This window comes from Ovis aries, chromosome 1 (genome assembly GCF_016772045.2).
Source record: "Ovis aries strain OAR_USU_Benz2616 breed Rambouillet chromosome 1, ARS-UI_Ramb_v3.0, whole genome shotgun sequence".
Taxonomy (NCBI): Eukaryota; Metazoa; Chordata; class Mammalia; order Artiodactyla; family Bovidae; genus Ovis; species Ovis aries.
Window position 1 is genome coordinate 68356255 of NC_056054.1, and position 20250 is coordinate 68376504.

At 37.7% G+C, this 20250-nt stretch overlaps 1 protein-coding gene across 42 annotated transcripts in view; it reads right to left on the reverse strand.

Moving 5' to 3' along the window:
* ZNF644 (zinc finger protein 644) overlaps positions 1–11613 on the reverse strand; it is a 98697-nt gene extending 87084 nt beyond the window's left edge. For 6 of the 42 annotated variants that reach the window (XM_060411554.1, XM_004002185.5, XM_012175813.4 and 3 more), the window contains exon 1: positions 11312–11357. The gene's annotated coding sequence lies outside the window, so the exon portion shown is untranslated. Of the gene's footprint in view, positions 1–7335; positions 10534–10600; positions 10841–11020 lie in introns of those variants that run through there. The other 36 variants (XM_042250860.1, XM_060411559.1, XM_042250820.1 and 33 more) reach the window with 17 other exon arrangements.
* Positions 11614–20250: the final 8637 nt, after the last annotated feature.

Consider the following 20250-nt stretch of genomic DNA (forward strand, 5'->3'; position numbering starts at 1 on the left):
ATAAGGTGTGGAAAAGGAGATAAGCCAGGAGATAGTCAGGCAAGCAATATCACACCAAAGGACATCTACTTAGGATACCATTTGTATCACTCTAATGGCAATGCCACCATTAAGACATTCACTGCCGTAGTGTAAGTCTGTGATTCCACCACAGCCAGACAGATACCTCTATCTCCATTTCTACCTCCCTCCTGTATGAGCTGTTTCAGTAGGATCAATATATATGGAATAATCAATTTGGTTTCCTAGTTTCCATCCTGTTTAAACTGCTGGCTCTCCTTGTTTATGTTGTAATTTTTCACTGCTTATGAGCATGCAGAGGCCTATGGCAGAGAACACAGGTAAGGATGGGTCTATTTCCAGTAAGTTTGCAGCCACAAAGAGTATAAATAGGGAACTATTCAAGAATGAGGTTCAGGGCAAGGTTTTCAGGCAAGTTTCCTATTCCCAAACCACTAGATCATCCAATATTCATGGAACAGTAGACAGTTCTCCTGTCATCCTTTACCACTCTGTCTACATAGAAACTCCAATCTCAGCGATACAGATAAAAATGCTTTCTCGCACTGACAGTAGGGGACAAACTATTGTCCTTTGCTTTAGCTGATTTGTCTCAACAGGTAACTTGGATGAAGTCAAATGTACCTCCCTACTTTACCATGGTGCCAGAAACCACAGTAACTTCTTTACTAACTAAAGTTAAGCTTATATTAACTATGAGAATGGTTAAAATATAAACTTGTTATAAGACTAACATACTATCTTAAAACTCCAAGACTCTATTAACTCTATAAACTCTGTTCTATTTACTAACTCTAAAAGAGGCAGAAATATACTTTTTAAACTATATTATTTTATATTTTTCATATTTTCTAATTCTATTTTTCATATTTTCTAATTCATATTTTCTAATAATCATACTCATTGTAAGACAATGCAAGCATGTTCAATTGTGTCCAACTCTTTCCAACCCCCTGGACAGTAGCACGCCAGACTTCTCTGACAATGGAATTTTCTAGGCAATAATACTGGAGTGGGTTGCCATGCCCTCCTCCAGAAGATCTTTCCCACCTAGGGATCAAACCCACGTCTCTTGCATCTCCTACACTGGCAGGCGGATACTTTACCACTGAGCCACTGGGGATGCCCCTTCTAAAACAACAGTATACGTTCAATTCAAGAACTCTTAAAAACTCCAGCAAAGACAAACATCTCACATCTTAAATACCAGAAACTACTATTGCCCAGCGGGAACTACATTTTAAGGATTCCCGCAATAGGAGCAGTGCATTCACAACTGCTTCCAAATTTTAAAACAATATCTATTTCTAAAAAATGTAAACATTGGTAGTCCAGATTATTAATTTTTATTATCTTCTGTTTTCACACCAACTCCTATTCCAATTAGAATATCTCTTAAGGCATGCCTTAAAGGTACTATTATAACTCAAAACTCAACAATACAATTACAATCTCTTACTATTCATCTCAAATATTTCTACAGTTGACAGTACTAACAATTAAAAAAAAATACCACTATAGCATAACTATCTTGGTCTTAGCTGTCAAAGTTTTTTTTTCAAAGCTCGTAAGTTGAAAAAAAAAAAAAACTCCTAAGTTTTTTAATATAAAGCGAATTTTATCTTATAGCTTATAAGCTTATACCTTATAAGCTTTACTTTTTATCACATTCATTTAAAACAGTCTCTACGTCAAACAAGGAAAATACTTGCATTCCACAATTCCCATCTCTGTGCTTTTTAACAAATCTTCACCCTAGCTGATACACCCTTCCTTCTCCACCAATCTATAAATATCACTTATTCAAAATCTAGGTTAAAAAGTACTTTTCCCAGGAAGCTTTCACAGTCTTACTACAAAGTGTTGATATCAGCATGTGTAAATCCAGTAATTCAAATATTTCATTATTAAGCACTCTTCAAGTTGTATCTTAGATAATGACCTCTCTGGAGCAGGAACCACATCATTTGCTTTATATATCTGCATTCTTATCCTAGCGTGATACTAAATGAATTTTATACAATAATTAACCCAGTTAAAACAAGAGAAGGCTGGGAGAAATACAACCACAGTTAAAATGTTTTTCTGAACACAAAAAAATTACATCTCCCAAAACCAAATTCAAATATAATATTCATTTTTTCAAAACACAAACACAGAACTTTCCCTTAAATATTGTTTTTCTACACACAGAAAGTCAGGTTTTAAAGCTATAATAGCATGCTAATTATTTTGTTTGTAATATTCTAAATCTAGCCCCCAAAAGCTATTATATAAATTCTTAGTATTTTAAAGATAATATATTTTTCAATGTCTAATCAATTTTGACCTCTGTACTTCACAAATACAAAACCTACATAATAAAAGTTCACAGATGAGTTTTATTTCTTCAAGATAACAAAATTCTTCGAGCAAGAAATTATTAAGCAAACTTGGTACAAATTCCAAACAACAAAACTTCATAGAAATACTTTCATTCATAACCTCAAAAACAATCATAATCCAAACATTAATGAGGAAGTATTTTCATGTCCACATCTGCACAATTTACAAAATACATCTATTCCTCAAAACTCAGCATACTAGAATGTGAAGATACATATTTTCATTGTTATGTACTTTTTATAACTTTATTATAAGAATACATGTTTCAGAAAAAAATCTTTCTCCCAAAAGCACCAATTGTTACACTACAATAAGGTTTACAGTGCTCAACAGTCATGAAAATCAATGCTGTAACCATTAATCCCATTCAAAAAAATTATTGAAGCACAAGTAAAAACCATGATCAATAATTCCATTGCAGATCAATTTACAAAGTGTCCTTCATAGATTTTAACATTCAAACTTTTGTGCAACTCTCTTAAGGTAGCATTCTCATTCTTTACACTTAAATGGTAAAATCTTTCTGGTTGAGATTGGATACTTGCCTGTAAATGAAAGTACAAAAATTTATTTCTACCCCTATAATCACAATCAGAAATATCTTACTAAGCAACCTGAAATGCCTGAAAGCTAACTTACATAATGCCTAGAAGCTACTAATAAAGAGGTTCCAAAAAACAGCTATATAAGGAGGCAATCCAAGACCTCTTCTACCTACTTCTTGGCTGTATGCCTAGAGGCTACTGTAATGAACGCAAGCCAGACAACTATGTTACCTATGGAGGTAATTCAAATCTCTGCATTCTAAACAAATTTTGTTATAAAACCTCTCAAGGGTTACTATTAATGAAAACTAAAAAACATCTCTGATGTTGATATATATCACACTGGGAAAAAAAAGGCCTACAGTACAAACTACCTATCATCTAATTTATCTCCAAATTCATCCAACAATGCCAATAATAGTAAAGAAACAGATTCAGGCATCAACTCTCACTACACTGGGAAAGGACGAATATGCCATTAGCAAGTTTGAAAACAAGCCAAACCTATTTCTGATGATGGCGGTCAGAAAAGTAGTTACTTCTTCGAGGGAGAATTAATAGGAAGGGCACAAGGCACCTTTTTCAGTGCAGAAAATGTTCTGTACCTTGATCTAGGTTGAAGTTACTGGGTGTATTTATTTGTGGAATTTCATTTACTTGTATTCATAAGATTTGTGCACTTAAATATATGTAAATTGTATATAAGTAAAACATTTAAAAACAAGTCACCAGTAATGGTAAAATCTAAAAACCTTTTCTCAGTTCTCATCTTTTCTCCATATTTCTAATTGCAGAACACAAATAGTCCCTAAACGCAACTCTTTCCCACTATAAGACCCACAAGGCTTTGTTAGTATTCTGCCAGCACTTTTCTTAAACTCTGCTTCATATTAATTCACTTAAATAATAATTCAATATTCATTAACTGCTCCTGTGCAAAACATGGGATTAGGCAACCTCCAACATTTATCTAACACACAGAGAAACCAAATTCCCTAAGCTGGATTCAAGCCACCCTATTATCTGGTTTCTAATAATGTCTCCTCTTTTAATTCCCATCACTTCTTTACAGGAATGTTCTTTCCCCAACATACTCTTTTCTCAACTATCCGTAATACACAGTTCAGTTTGTACTTTATCCTTTCTCGGTACTTGTATAGAACTTACTATCTATATCTGCACTGTCCAAAACACGACTAATGAGCACTTGATTCTGGTTGGTCTGAACTGGGACGTCCTTTTAGTAGGTAACACACTGGATTTTGAAGACTTGGTGTGAAAAAAAAGAATGTAAAGTATCTCAATAATGTGTACATGTTGAAATGACAGTATTTGGATATATGGGGTTAAATAAAATGAGTCCAAAATGTTAATTTTACTTATTTTTTAATCTTTTAATGTGGCTATAAAAAATTTAAATCACACTGTGGCTCAACATATTTCTAACTGCCAGTACTGACCTATACAACCTATTTATAGATTATAGATTTATTTGGCATCCACCCAGTGAGTGCAAGAATTCAATATTAAGCCCATTCTCTTTTTATATACTAAAGATTATATATACTAAATATTATATACATATTATATACTAAAATCAACTAGCATTCTGTTGATTTAAGTGCCTATTTAATTTTAATATCAATTTTAAAGATTTTTAACAAGGAAGCTTAAGACACTTCAGAGTATAAAAATAATTTAAAAGTTCTGTTTTCATTTGGCTATAAACTGTTAAAATGTTACTTACATTTTATACATATCCATTTTGTGTTAAATGTCTCACCAGACAGACAGTACTATTAAACTCACAGAATTTCTAATCCCAGAGTATTAGTTCTAATTAAGCTAGATTATTTTTCATCTTAGTCACTCACTAAAGAAAAAAGCAGCTTCCATTTTGACCGATATCACTGTATCAACGTCCAGCACCCAAGACAAAGAATCTTTATTTGGGGGTATGAATAAACAATGTGAGCAATAAGACACCAACTGAAATGAGGGTAGGCAGAAAAATGCTTTCATAATGTTAAGTTTCATAAGTAGGAAACAAAGCTTACAAATTATATAATAGGGTAAAATGGCAGATATACAGAATGAAAGGATAGGAAGGCAGAACAGAAAGGTCTCATTTGTAGCCAAAATATACCTACATTCAAACTTGGCTGCTCCACTGTTTACTGTCTATATGTCCTAAATCTGAGTTTGTTTCCCTCCATATGAAATGGGAATATATAATATAAATATATATATCATAAAGTAGCATTATTACAAGGAATAATAATAGATGCTTAACTAATGTCAGTCTCATCTTCCTTTAATACAAATGATTATGTAGTGGTGACAAGATTATGGGTGACTTCCCCTGTCTTCCTTTTCCAAACTGTTGAAAGTATTTTTTAAATACTAAATTTCTAATATTTCATACTCACACCTCTCCTCATGTGAACTTAAAAAGTACTTTTACTAGCTGCCTTTTACAATTTTCTTTAAAGTTTAAAATTTGTATTGGTAGCAGGGGAAGCAGGTGGTATAAGAAAAACTTAAAGATTAGGAAACAAGTTTAAGACTAAACCAGCACAGACACGTATAAAACAAAAAGTGTGGAGAGGAAAACAGCAAAAGGAAATGCTATTTGAGGAAATTCCCCTGACTAAGCCAGACTAAGCAGTGAGAAGGTAACATTCTTCTCAATGCTGCTTCTGCTTAAGCCACTCCTCACTCTCATCTGGGGTTTATACGTACTTTACATACAAATATACATAGCCACTCTCGCCCTTCTCTCTACTAATACTCAACACCATCCTCATGGTCAAAATTTAAAGGGGAGTGAAGAAACTGAGGATGCTGTAACAAAGTAAACCAACACACTGGCTGGGAAGAACTAAAATGCACTCATTCCCAAATGCATTATTTTTTTCATCACTTGATAGTCATAAAAGAAAACAATTTCCTGAAATATTAACGCTGGTTATAGCTTTAGCTGCTAGAACTGACGATGCCACACTTTGGTGACTATATTCCTTTGAGGACATAAGCCTCAAAATGGAACACTAAGAAAAGTATATAGCTTCAGATCACTGACAGGTGAAAATGTGAAGATACTATTGTTTAGTCGCTAAGTTGTGTCCAACTCTTTTACCACTCTATGGACTGCAGCCCGCCAGGTTCCTCTGTCCAAGGGATTTGCTAGGCAAGAATACTGGAGTGGGTTGCCATTTCCTTCTCCAGTCAAGTTACTGTAGCGAAAACAATTAAACAATGGTGATAATAACTATTATTATTTCAATAATTAATATTTAGCATTCATTGCATACCAGAAAGCTAAGGGTTTTACTACATGAATATGTAACATAAACCCAAACCTCTATGAAGATATTATTATTCAATCTACTCGCCTAGTGCTCACAGAGCTAGATCTTAACCCCACCAGTTTTACACCAATACTTTCTCTTTTTAAACCTTATCCTGCCATCCTGCACAAACTATTCAACAATAATTAGGATTCATCTCCCTCTCCAATAATTGTGGTGTTTTGAAAGTACTAGTTATGTTTAACATCTTCCTCAAGAAACTGATGAAAAAAAATTATGCTTTCAAGTAAAAGGGTAAATACTCTGGAAAAAAAAGGGTAAAATTTTTCATCTTTTATAAATATTAGAAAAATAATTGATATAAAACAGGTAAACACACTTTAAAAATGGTGCTTTAATCACAACACTTTATTAGGCACTTTAAAATTTTAAATTATCCTTTTGACTCGTAACATATTTAGTTTCCTGACTTTGTACAAAGTCTTTTAAAAGCTGTACTTTCTCATAGATACAGAGAATAGAATGATTGTCAGAGTGGGGAAGGGCAAGGGCAAAACAGGTGAAGGAAATTAAAAGGCATAAGCTTCTAGTTATAAAATAAGTAAGTCATAGGGAAGTAGTATACAGCATAAGAAATGTGGTCAATAATATTATAATAACTTTGTATGCAGTCTGATAGTTACTAGACTTATTGTGGTGATCATTCCATAAATGTTGACCACTATGTTGTACACCTGAAACTAAAATAATATGGTACATCAACTACATTTCAATTTAAAAAAATAAATAAAACTGTATTTTCAACCTCAATGAATGACATACATACTAAAAAGGCTAGTATCTAAAACCTTATATTCATTACTCTAACCAACTTCACTTATACCACAATAGGAATCAAATTTCAAGGAAAAAATCACTCACCTATACTTTTCACAAAGTTACTCACAAAATCAGAGTTCCAAGAATTCCAAATGAAATGGGAAGGTTACAGCTTACAGACAGGTAGGGCTAAAGACTGGCAGAGGAAGAATGCAAGGGCAATTGCTTTGAAACAGTAATCTCAATAGTCTCACCTTCCCTCATCTAAGAGAAGTATGCACTGCTGCTGCTGCCTAGAATTCTTCTTCTCTTCCTCTTGAAATCCTCTTGGAAATTCCTCCTGGACTTTTCTCCTGGAAAGTTATCTCACAGGACTGCTAACATTTCTCAGTAGTCTACCTTTTATTTTTAACTGAACGGAACAAAAACACACTAACTCCTTCTAAGCACATAAGAGTTCCTAGTAAATTCAAAGAAAATAGTAACTTAGCAGTTTAGCTTCAGCAGATCTAAGAAAAAAATTAAACAGTACAGCAAGTGAGGCCCTAGAGAGAAGAATACACTTTCTTCATGTAGACTCCATCTATCTGAAGACCACGAATTGAATTTAGTGCTCTGGCTTTGAGATTTCAAGGGATCTTTATCTTGGTATTTCATTTTGTTTTACGAGGGGGAAAAAGAGAAATACTTTAGTCAACCAGCAGGGTGAGCTAGTGCTAGAATCAGTTTGATTATTCTCAATTTGATTACTCTCAGTTCTCTCAAAATTCAATGGTGCAAATGGCACTACCAAAAGCAGCTATTCCCACCTAATAAACCTAATTAAAAGACTTTACTTCTAGAACTGCTTCAGTCAGTGCTACATAATTTTAATATTTACAAAGCAGACTATACCAGAGAGATTAATAACAAAAGTTAAGAAAGAGCTTATTTGAATATCTAAAATATTATAGTATCCATCCTTTATTATTATGTTTTATAAACTACAAATTAAAAACTTAAAAAAAAACCTGCTAAAACTAGTGTTCTATAAAATTAGGGCTAGGTAATTCAACATTCCAATTTCTGGATTCAGCTTGCTACAGCTAGCTGCCTTAAAATACGCCTGAAAAGCAGTCATGAGGAAAGCACCTCCACAAGAATGAGATCCCCTGCTTTCCCTTAGAATCCCATTCTGAGAAGAGCCTAAATAAGTCACCCTATATACTAGCAATGCATTTGGGGTAAAAGAAAGATGAACCTGATCTCTTCTAACGACAAATTTCTTTAAACTGTTTAAATGACAAGTAACTCCACCACTTCAAGTAATTGTCCTTGAGTCTGTATTTTCCCCTCCTGTTACCCAGTACAGTCTCAACTCAACTACAATAAAAGTCTCCCTTTCTTATAACTCAAATGACAAATTAAACCTGCAAAAAGTTTGATGTTTGTGGGCAACAGACTCACTTCATAATTACAAATAATCCAGAAGTATCCCTAATTATCACAAGACCAAAGTATATTTAAATCCACTTACATAGTGTTGCAAATTAATATATCATTTCCTAGAAGAATCAATAATTTAAATGAGCCTTAAATGATCCATAAAAGCTTTAAAACCTAAAGACAATGTACCTGTTGTTGTTAAACATGATATCCAAAGATGTTAAAGGTAACTGTGGGACCCCATCATAAATGATTTTACTACTTGTTGAATTTCCTAACAGATCTTACAGATTCACTATTCAACAGTACACTAGTTAGTCTTAAGCTGCTTTTAACGTGGTCAAAGTGGCATGTCCATTTATCCAACTAAAATGCTATTAGAAAATGAAGGGCATTAGCATCTACCTCATTTCTTATGTAATAACTGGTAGTAACTGCAATTACTTCAAACTTTCCAGAAGTTTATCAAGTTACCTGTTTTGTTAAGTTTCTAAGTCAAGATTATTTTGAAAACCTCAAAATTCAAAAGCAACATTGCTTTGAAATTATCTGATATGCCTGTAATTTTGTATCTGAATTTGTTTCAGTTTGGAAGTCACTTTAAAACGTCACCATATCAACTTAAATACACATTTTCAATTACCATCACAGAATTTCTCATCAGTATAACAGTATCTAAATAACAAGTGCTCTCAAACATACTCCCTTGTTTTGTTTTATAACCATGATTAGTTGCAGATGGTCACCTCCTTATCCCAGCAATGTGACCAATGAAAAGACCAATAAGTTGGAAGTCGAGAGACAGTTTTCCATTATGCCCTTAATGCAATCATCTTTGGCCCTCAAAATATCGTGAGAGGGTAATACTAGTTGTTCTCTAAGATTCCTTCTAAGCTAAAACTATATAATTCAATAATAATTTTGCTGATAATAATGTATCTCTCATTAATACAAGATTGTTCTCTATTAGGAGAAAAGTTAAAAGAGGGGGCAACATAAAACAAGGAAAATCAAAGTTTTAAGAAATGCTGAAAAGTTCAAATTTCAATTCAAACAGATCTAAAGTTAGTTATATAAGTATGTTTAACTATCCCTTCAATAAAGTAATTTAACTTGTTAATGTGACCTGGCCAAAACATTAGGTGTTTCCAAATTTTGTATTTAGAATATTACAAATATACAAAGTATGCTGTAGATGTAGGTGCTGTATAATTTTAAATTGTTAGAAATTAAAAACTCACCACCACCACGACTGTGAAAGCAATGTAAATATATACTAGCAATGTACATTAATACTAGTCAAGGCTTCATGCTTTACCTATTTAAATATCTAAACTAAATTGTAACTTCTTTATAAACACTAATTTTTCCTTACAAATATCTATGGATGTAAATATTGGTGCCATCAAGTTTCCTGGATACTTACATATATGAATGAAGGCAAACAGCACGTTTCCTTTCTTTGAGAAATTTGAGTTGTCTATTTTTTGAAATTCTCTTTTTCTTGTGGGACCAAAACTATGTAACTAAACTACTGCAGAGAGGCAATATACTATTAAGGCAAATCTAATCTATCATCCGGATGCAACAAGCCTGGCATTAGTTAGGACTGGCCAGAATAGATGATGGTGTTTTGGTTATTTCTGCCGACGATATTATTAACTTGTATAAGAAACAGGACCATCATGGACCTCAACTGTGTTTCTCTCGTTGAGTACTTCTCAAGGACCACACAAAATCTTAACTCTAGACATGAAAGTTCTGTAACAACTAAATTTGTATCAATGTTACTTAAACAGTTCAAGAAAAGTTTTCCACTAATGTTGCTAAACCATGGATGGATCCCAACACGAGAGTCGTCTGTGGAAGTCTCGTAACAAGAAACCGTTAGTTCCACCACCTAAGTTTCCAATCACTGAGAAGGGTCTGGGACAACTCATCTTCAGGTTCACGGGAGAAGTGGAGCACACCTGCTTTCCTCTGGCAGAGATTAAGCTCCCAGGGACACAAAGGCCAGGGAATCAGACCTGGAGAAGCAAAAAGCTTTAGCTGGACACCCACCAAGCCCCTGGCAACCCACTTTGAGCGATTTACCTCTTGCTGTTACTTCCCAGGCACCTAGCGGCATAAGATCTTGCAGAACACGGGGAGGGGAGGGCTATGCGGTCCTGGTCCCACGTTAGGGGAGGGGTGTGTACAGTTAACGCCAGAGCCTACGCTTCTGGCCGAGACGGGGCAGCCCCGAGGAGAGGGGGTTGGTGACTGCTCTCGGACCGCCCCGTTACTCAGTGCATTGCAATGGCGACCGCCAGGCTCCCCAAGCCGCCTGATCTCGGCCCCCTTCCCCCTACTGCTCACTGGCTGCTCGGCTTCATGTGACTAAACAAAACCCCCAAGTCTAGTGCCCAGCTCAACCCCTTTGTGTCCGCTACCGGATCCTCCGACGCCGCCGTGGTAAAGTGCCCCCTCCCCACCTCCACCGAGTCCCGCCCCGCGGCGGCGACCGCCGCTCACCTCAGGTTCCGCCGCCCCCCGCGGCCGCCGCCTCCCCGAACCCGGGGCCCGGGCTCCTTGTGTAGCACCAACTCCGCCTCCTCGGCCGCCGCCGCCATCTTAGCCTGTGCGGCAAAATGCGTCCTTTTGGATGGTTGGGACCCAGCCTAGGGCGTAGCTCCCCGGGCCCGAGCGCCGAAGGCCGGGTCCCCCAAGTTCTTCCGCCACCCCCAGTCCCGCGCCGCCACAGCCCAGAGGCCCCAAACCCACACGGGTCCGGGCGATTCCGACCAAATAACCCCTGAAACTCACAGTTTGGTGCCGTGTGCGTCAAACCGGGGCGACGTTGGGAGCGCGCGGCGTCCCCGCGTCACACGCCGCTCTGTACGCTACTCGGCTCCAACGGCCCCCCTCCGCTCCCCGCTTTTCGCCTGGGGCCCCGGTTCCCACGGCGCAGGCGCGCTGCTTTCCCGCCTCTTACCGACCTACGGGCCGCGGGGGCGGCCAGCGAGGAGCTCCTGGGCGGCCTCGCGCTGGTGGAGCGTCTGGGCCAATTACACCAACGCGGGCAGCAGAAACAGTGCACTACTGTTCTCGGGTGCCAGAAACCCAACAAGGTCACCTCCCCCAGCGCTGACCTAATCACTCTCAAGGAGGTTCCCGCCCCAAAGTAGGCACGCTCCAAATATGGTGGTGCCCAAACTCTGCAAGACCCAAACACTTAGGCAAGCCTAGGCCCTTTAAGGTGGAACAGACCCATGTTTGAGTTCCACGATCACGAGAGTGGCACAATTCCTTTTCTCTTCCTCCTGTTGAGGAAAACAGCTAAAGATCCCAAGATTGCCGGTCACAACCGTAGAGTCATGGCAGAAGTTTTCTAGATCTTAAGGGGACCAATTGTTGGGAGATGCTTGATGAACAAGCAGACCATCAAACGTAGCATCACAGTTAGGGTAGGAAGGCCTGCCCTAAAAGGTGCCCTGGCTTTGGTCCAATTTGATTCTGTGAGGATCCTTTCTCCCTGCATTACTGAACGTGCTGTGAGTCTCCAAATTAAAGTTACATAAGAAACACCTGATACACTGGTTACCCTTCAAACAATTAGTAGCCTAGGGAGTTCTAAAAAGCTTTAAACAAGTAGCCACCTCAAGAGTTTGAGGACAGCCTCATAAACCACACTTTGAGAAACACTGATGAGGAGTTAGTCTCTGCTTTTAAACTGAGCCAACAAAAAGTTGCTAACATGTTTGACACGAATCAAAAGTCCCTGAGGAATCTACTAGTCCTGCCTTACTAAGTTCTTTGGCTGTTCCGAATCTCTGGGTTCTCACTTGAAAAAAAAAAAAAAAAGAAAGAAAAGCTTTCATTAGATGTTACTGGCATTCAGAGGAATACACTGTAATTGCAAATATTTGACGAGAATGAGAAACATGCTCTTTCCTATAGGATGGTGACTTCATCATCATTATCAGCAAACATTCCAAATAACAGGTATTTATACTTGCTGAATTAGTTAATAATAATAGCTAATACTTTGGAGTGCTTACTGTTGACCAAGCATTGTTCTAACTCATTTAATTTCATTAAAACCTAATGAAGCAAAGAGATGTTAGGTAATTTTCTCAGCGTCACACAGTCTTGGACTGGACTCTTTCAAAATACAAATTTTTATTCTTCATTTACACAAATAGGTAAGCAATGAAATGTGTATTTTTGACCAATTTGGGGGAGTTGCCTTGTGAGTTATTTTATTTGCAGAATCCATTAAAATTGGCCATTCTCAGTTTACTATTGGACTTACAATAAATAAAATTATAATGTACTATGGAAATTCTTATGACATTTATCACTACCAAAGCAGTTACCAACAACAACAATAAAACTCTGTTGTGAATGTACACCCCTGACTGACTGATGGGCATCAGATCACACTACCAGCAAATAGAGTCACTTAGAACTCAACCATGATCAGAAACTTGTCTCACTAATGAAACTTTTTGTTTATACTAGAATTAAGCAACTAAACTGTAATACTATAGAAATAATATTAGTAGCATAAGTAATAATAATAATTGTAATAGTAAAAGTAGTAATGGTTGATGAAATTCTTAATAAACAAAATAGATGTCAAAAAACTTTCTATTAGAGAAACCTTGAAAAGGGCAAACATTTTGAATAAGGTATTGCAAAAAAGAAAAGAAAATTGCAAGTCGCAAAATCCAAGGATCAGTTATGTGGCTCTAAGCCAAAATATTTAAAGACATTTTAAAAAATTGCAGTCGAGAATGAAATCAAGATGTGGAAAACATCTCGGGAGAAAATTCACAAAGCACAGATGAATACACCTGGTGCAGAATCCTTGAAAACAAGGAAGAAAGGAAAAGCAAAATTGGCTCTTGGTAATTAGTGTTAAAACCTGACAGTATCAGCACAATATATGAATGTATTATTCCAGTGAATGGAATTACCCAATAAAAGATACAAAGTAAAGATACATATGGTCTCAAATGACCTAAGCAAAAAGAAAATGCAGTTTCATGGTAGATAAAAACAGTTAATTCTCCACATTCCAATACTTCTGAAATGTAGGCAGAAAGAAAAAAGAATGAAACATCAATTAGTCTACTATTTATAGCAGAAATTAACACAACATTGTAAACCAACTTACTTTAATATAAAAAAAAGTATCCTAGTAATAAAATCAAGTCAAAGTTTGGATTTATCTTAGGGCCTCACTCTAAGAGAACCTACCTCTTAGTACCAAAATTGTGAGGCAGTCTCATTTCTGGAACTGCAAATGTTAGGAAACATTTGCTAATTGGGGTGGAAGTAGGAGGATGTTTGACATAGAGAGAGATGAAGAGAGTAAACAGAGATCAAGCCATCTATTTATTTTTGTCTCACACTAGCCCCAGCAAAGAGATTTTACATAGCAAGTATGCAATAAATGTGTGTGCATACTTAGCTGCTCAGTTGTGTCCGACTCTTTGTGACCCTCATGGACTGTAGCTCGCCAGTAATTCATGCGGATTCTCCAAGCAAGAGTACTGGAGTGGGTTGCCATGTCCTTCTCCAGGGTATTTTTGCAAACCCAGGGATCGAACCCAGGTCTTCCTCATTGCCAGCAGATTCTTTACCGTCTGAGCCACGAAGGAAGCCCATGCAATAAATAATTTTATTCAATTCAGTCAACATTCACCAATTGCCTGCACCATGCAAGGCACTGTACTAGGTGCTGTCAGCAAGAGAGGAATAAGACAGTTCCTTGCATATACTCAATAAATAAGAGTTAAGTAGATTAAGAGCTTTTATAGTCCAATAAAAGAACTAGAAAAAAGATAGGATAAACTTTCAATTTATCACATAATGGGGGAGATGAGGAAATAGATAATAAAGATTTCAAAATCATTAAAACAAAACTTCATAAAATGATACAAAATAGATTTAGTATACACATATTTAGTAAAAATTATATCTAATATTTGGGAACATGTTTACTACTCTAACTCACTAGCATATCAGAAGTGAACCAGAAAAGTATGTGGACTTGTTCACAGAACATATGTAGAGGAAGAAAACAGTGGGCTACGGAAATGCAGATTAAAAAAATATTTAAAGAATGAGTAGAGCAGTCCAAGAAAATAAGAAATGAAGGGATAAAGGGATATGAGATTTAGGCAAGGGTGTAGCATCACAGAAGCCAAGGAAGTATTGGTAACAGCTTACTACTATGATAATCTCAAATCTCAATGGCTTAACACAGTAAAGTTTCATTTCTTATTTTCATCACACTCCACTAAAGTTATTAGGAAGGGGAGGGCAAGCCTCAAAGCAGCTATTTAAATACCTAGGTTCATTCTGTCATCTGGCTTTGCCCTCCTCTAAGGTCTTAGCATCTTCTACCAGATCCCCTGGAAAGATAGAGAACACACATGGAGAACAATGAGTGTAGAAAGTTGAAGGGCCAAGCCCAGAATTGGCACACATCACTTCTCACTTTCCACTAGTCAGCATCTAGTCACGTGGCCCCACTTAACTGCAGGCAGCGGCTGAGAAGTGTAGTTGAGCTGTATGCCCTGGAGGAAATGAGACTGGTAAGCACAAAGCAGGGTCTGCACGTCCTGAGTAAATGCAGCAGAGACGTTACATAAGTAAGCGGAATTTATTGGGTGTCCAAGATCGTTGGTGACCTTGGTAAAAGCAAGGTCGGTGGAGTGGCTCAGTCCACTGTAGTGGGCTCAGGAACAAATGAAAAGGAAAAAGAGGAAATAGCAAGTCTGATCAGCTCTGGAAACCTGACAAGATGAAGTGATTAGACTAATCTCAAGCTATAGATACCACCACTTAAGGATTCTTGACAACTAACTTGCCAGAGTTCTCCTGGTAAGAAGGCTCTCTCTACATCGAACTTTCACACACATTAAGCATTGAGAAATGCTTTTATTGTTTATTTTTTCTGGAGTGAGAGATTCCAGATGTTTCAGAATATTTGGTTGAGATCCATCCAAGCAGAAAGGGCATCCATAATTTCAGACATCTCATGTGTTTTACTAAAGAAAATGAACATAAAATAAAAAACACAAAGTATTGTGTTTTATGTGTTGATTTCCTTTGTAATCAATAACTGGGAGATGTAATTATACAAATGTGTTTCTTTAGCTACACGGTAATAAATAGAAATTGGGCTTTGATATTGCTAGTCAACTGTGAAAGTGAAAGTGAAGTCGCTCAGTCGTGTCCGACTCTTTGTGACCCCATGGACTGTAGCCTAGCAGGCTCCTCTGTCCCTGGGATTTTCCAGGCAATAGTACAGGAGTGGATTGCCATTTCTTCTCCAGGGGATCTTCCCAACCGAGGGATCAAACCCGGGTAAATGAACATTATAATCTCTATCATGTATCATTTACTTAAATTTTCTAAACATGTAAGAAGGAAAAGAATGATCGTTGCAACCTTTAAAAAATAGATTTATGAAACAAAAGCCTTTGACTGTGTGGATCACAATAAACTGGAAAATTCTGAGAGATATGGGAATACCAGACCACCTGACCTGCCTCTTGAGAAATCTGTATGCAGGTCAGGAAGCAACAGTTAGAACTGGACATGGAACAACAGACTGGTTCCAAATAGGAAAAGGAGTACGTCAAGGCTGTATATTGTCACCCTGCTTATTTAACTTCTATGCAGAGTACATCATGAGAAATGCTGGAACGGAAAAAACACAAGCTGGAATCAAGATTGCCGGGAGGAATATCAATAACCTCAGATATGCAGATGATAACCACCCTTATGGCAAAAAGTGAAGAGAAACTAAAAGCCTCTTGATGAAAGTGAAAGTGGAGAGTGAAAAAGTTGGCCTAAAGCTCAACATTCAGAAAACGAAGATCATGGCATCCGGTCCCATCACTTCATGGGAAATAGATGGGGAAACAGTGCAAACAGTGTCAGACTTTATTTTGGGGGGCTCCAAAATCACTGCAGATGGTGATTACAGCCATGAAATTAAAAGACACTTACTCCTTGGGAGAAAAGTTATGACCAACCTAGATAGTATATTCAAAAGCAGAGACATTACTTTGCTGACTAAGGTCCATCTAGTCAAGGCTATGGTTTTTCCTGTGGTCATGTATGGATGTGAGAGTTGGACTGTGAAGAAAGCAGAGCGCTGAAGAATTGATGCTTTTGAACTGTGGTGTTGGAGAAGACTCTTGAGAGTCCCTTGAACTGCAAGGAGATCCAACCAGTCCATTCTGAAGGAGATCAGCCCTGGGATTTCTTTGGAAGGAATGATGCTAAAGCTCCAGTACTTTGGCCACCTCATGTGAAGAGTTGACTCATTGGAAAAGACCCTGATGCTGGGACGGATTGGGGGCAGGAGGAGAAAGGGACGACAGAGGATGAGATGGCTGGATGGTATCACTGACTCGATGGACGTGAGTGAGTGAATTCCGGGAGTTGGTGATGGACAGGGAGGCCTGGCGCGCTGCGATTCATGGGGTCGCAAAGAGTCGGACACAACTGAGCGACTAAACTGAACTGAAAGTTCAAATTAGAAATGCAGGTCTGAAAATAGAACATGATAGTGCTGTGCTCAGTCGCTCAGTCATGTCCAACTTTTTGCAACTTCGTGAACTGGATTCTGCCAGGCTCCTCTGTTCATGAGATTTCCCAAGAATACTGGAGTGGGTTGCCATTTCCTTCTCCAGGGGATCTTACCAACCCAGAGATCAAACTTGTATCACCTGCAGTACAAGCAGATTCTTTACCGCTGAGCCTCCTGCAAAGTCCCCATAACATGATAATGTCATCTTCATTTTTTTCTTCACTTTTTTATTCCAAGACATTAAAACCTCTTGTAATTTCATATTCAGGTTCATTTCTGAATGCCATACATCACCGTCAATGTAGAATGACTGTGGCCGGCCTCCAGGCATACCTGAGAGATGCCCTGAAATGTAGAGCCATCTCTCTTCTAATATCCATGTGGTACCTTCAGTTTCTGGGCATTATACTGGGCCTTGTGGAAGATGTGAAGGTAAATAGAACACACTCAGCTCTCAAATATCTTCTGGTCAAATAAATCAGAAGTCATATGCTCAAAGAGCTATTTGTGTTTTAAAGTTGACAAAGAAAGAGCTTCAACTAGTGCCTCACATGGTGATAATGCTGTGGAGTCATTTTCTCTAGAGTTTAGCTCTTAGCTTTGCAGGTTGAGAATCAGCTAGAATAGAATTGACTGAGCTCAGATGCATGAAACTTATGAAAACTAATGTATAAATCACATGGTGATATATTAATTTACAGTAAAAGTTGTGACTGCCAAGTGTAATGGAATACTCCAGCAGATTGGTCAACATAGTCTTTCCCCAGTAGAGAAGGGTTCCAGGAATGCCAAATTACTTGTTCAATGAGCATATGAAAATGATCTTAACAGGTGGTATCATGAAACTTTGATAGCAAACTGTACTCTGCTATGAAGATGTACCTGTCAAGGGAACTTGAACCATTACTTTGCTCTCGCAGGGAAATAATTTATGTTTTCCTTAAAGATATATAGCAGTGTATTAGAAGCACAAAAATGTGCTTTTATAATCTATATTTCATCAGTTTGTAACATTTTTTTAAAATTATTATAACATTTCTGAAATCAAGATATGTTTTAAAAATCATAGTTTGTATTGGCATTTTTTCCTTGCTTAAAAATAATGGCACACTTTTCAGTGAGTGATATCTTAGAACAATTACCTGACTTTTTTCTAGAAATTCCCCTGTCTTTTTTGGTAAATCAACTTTCACAAATTTAGTTGTTGTTGCAGTATATTCTAGCTTACTGTCTAAGTTCAAATCTGTATCAAAGTTTAGTCTCCTCAATTCACTCTCTGAACAGGCTGTTATAATTGAGCTAAGTTCCCAAGAGATATAGAACATTTGGAGGACAGTTTATACACAATTGCATTCTATCCTTCTAAAGTAACCCAGAAGAAACCTTCACTGGCCTTGTCACACTTTTTACTGCAGGACCCTAAAACCTCTGCAAATTTTCTTGAAAATTTCTCATGTAAACTAGGAACAGGTCCTACCATCTACTTCATTACTCCTTGATATGACAAACCATCTTCAACGGCTACTGGTGAGCCTTCTGCTGGACATGACTGCCTCCCATGTAACACAGCCATTTTTTGCCATAGTCATTAGCTGATAATACACATCTGGAATATACAATGGTACTAAGGCAGTACTAGGGGCCCTAATCTAAGCTTTTATTCTTATGGGCTGCTTTTTAATATTTACCTGTTGTGTGTCACGCCCTTTACCAGTCATTGCTGAGAATGTAGTGAAAAAATCCATGGTCACTGTGTGCAGTTGTGGAGTTTCCGCCCTGCACAAAAATTCTTAGCCAAGGTGCATAGAAGCTAAATTCCAGCCTGTTCTCCACTCACCAGTTCTTGTCCCTTAGAACAGGGCTAAATTGCTCTTCAGGAAAGGATGCCATTTTCTTCCCACGAAGGGCCTTTCCTTGTGAAGCAATTCTTACACATGTGGGCCTGCATCAGCCTATGCCTAATTCTTCTGCACAGAGTATTAACTTTTCCGATCCCTTTGCTCAGATAAGATCTTTGTTGAACCGCTCTTTCCTATTTCATACAAGGGGAATTTATAAGCAACTAGGTCCTAGTGCCTTGAGAACCCCATGAACAGTATGAAAAGACAAAAAGGTAGGACACTGAAAGATGAACTCCCCAGGTCAGTAGGTGCCCAATATGCTACTGGAGATCAGTGGAAAAATAACTCCAGAAAGAATGAAGGGATGGAGCCAAAGCAAAAACAACACCCAGTTGTGGATATGACTGGTGATAGAAGCAAGGTCCGATGCTATAAAGAGCAATATTGCATAAGAATCTGGAATGGTAGGTCCATGAATCAAGGCAAATTGGAAGTGGTCAAACAGGAGATGGCAAGAGTGAACATCAACATTCTAGGAATCAGCGAATTAAAAAGGACTGGAATGCGTGAATTTAACTCAGATAACCATTATATCTACTACTGTGGGCAAGAATCCCTTAGAAGAAATGGAGTAGCCATCATAGTCAACAAGAGAGTCAGAAATGCAGTACTTGGATGCAATCTCAAAAACAACAGAATGATCTCCATTTGTCTCCAAGGCAAACCATTCAATATCACAAAAATCCAAGTCTATGCCCAGACCAGTAATGCTGAAGAAGCTGAAGTTGAACTGTTCTATGAAGACCTACAAGACCTTTTAGAACTAACACCAAAAAAGATGTCCTTTTCATTATAGGGGACTGGAATGCAAAAGTAGGAAGTCAAGAAACACCTGGAGTAACAGGCAAATTTGGCCTCTGAGTACAGAATGAAGCAGGGCAGTTTTGCCAAGAGAATGCACTGGTCATAGTAAACACCCTCTTCCAACAACACAAGAGAAGACTCTACACATGGACATCACCAGATGGCCAACACCAAAATCAGATTGATTATATTCTTTGCAGCCAAAGATGGAGAAGCTCTATACAGTCAGCAAAAACAAGACCAGGAGAAAACTGTGGCTCAGATCATGAACTCCTTACTGCCAAATTCGGACTTAACTTGAAGAAAGTGGGGAAAAACACTAGACCATTCAGGTATGACCTAAATCAAATCCCTTACGATTATACAGTAGAAGTGAGAAATGGATTTAAGGGACTAGATCTGATAGACAGAGTGCCTGATGAACCATGGACAGAGGTTCATGA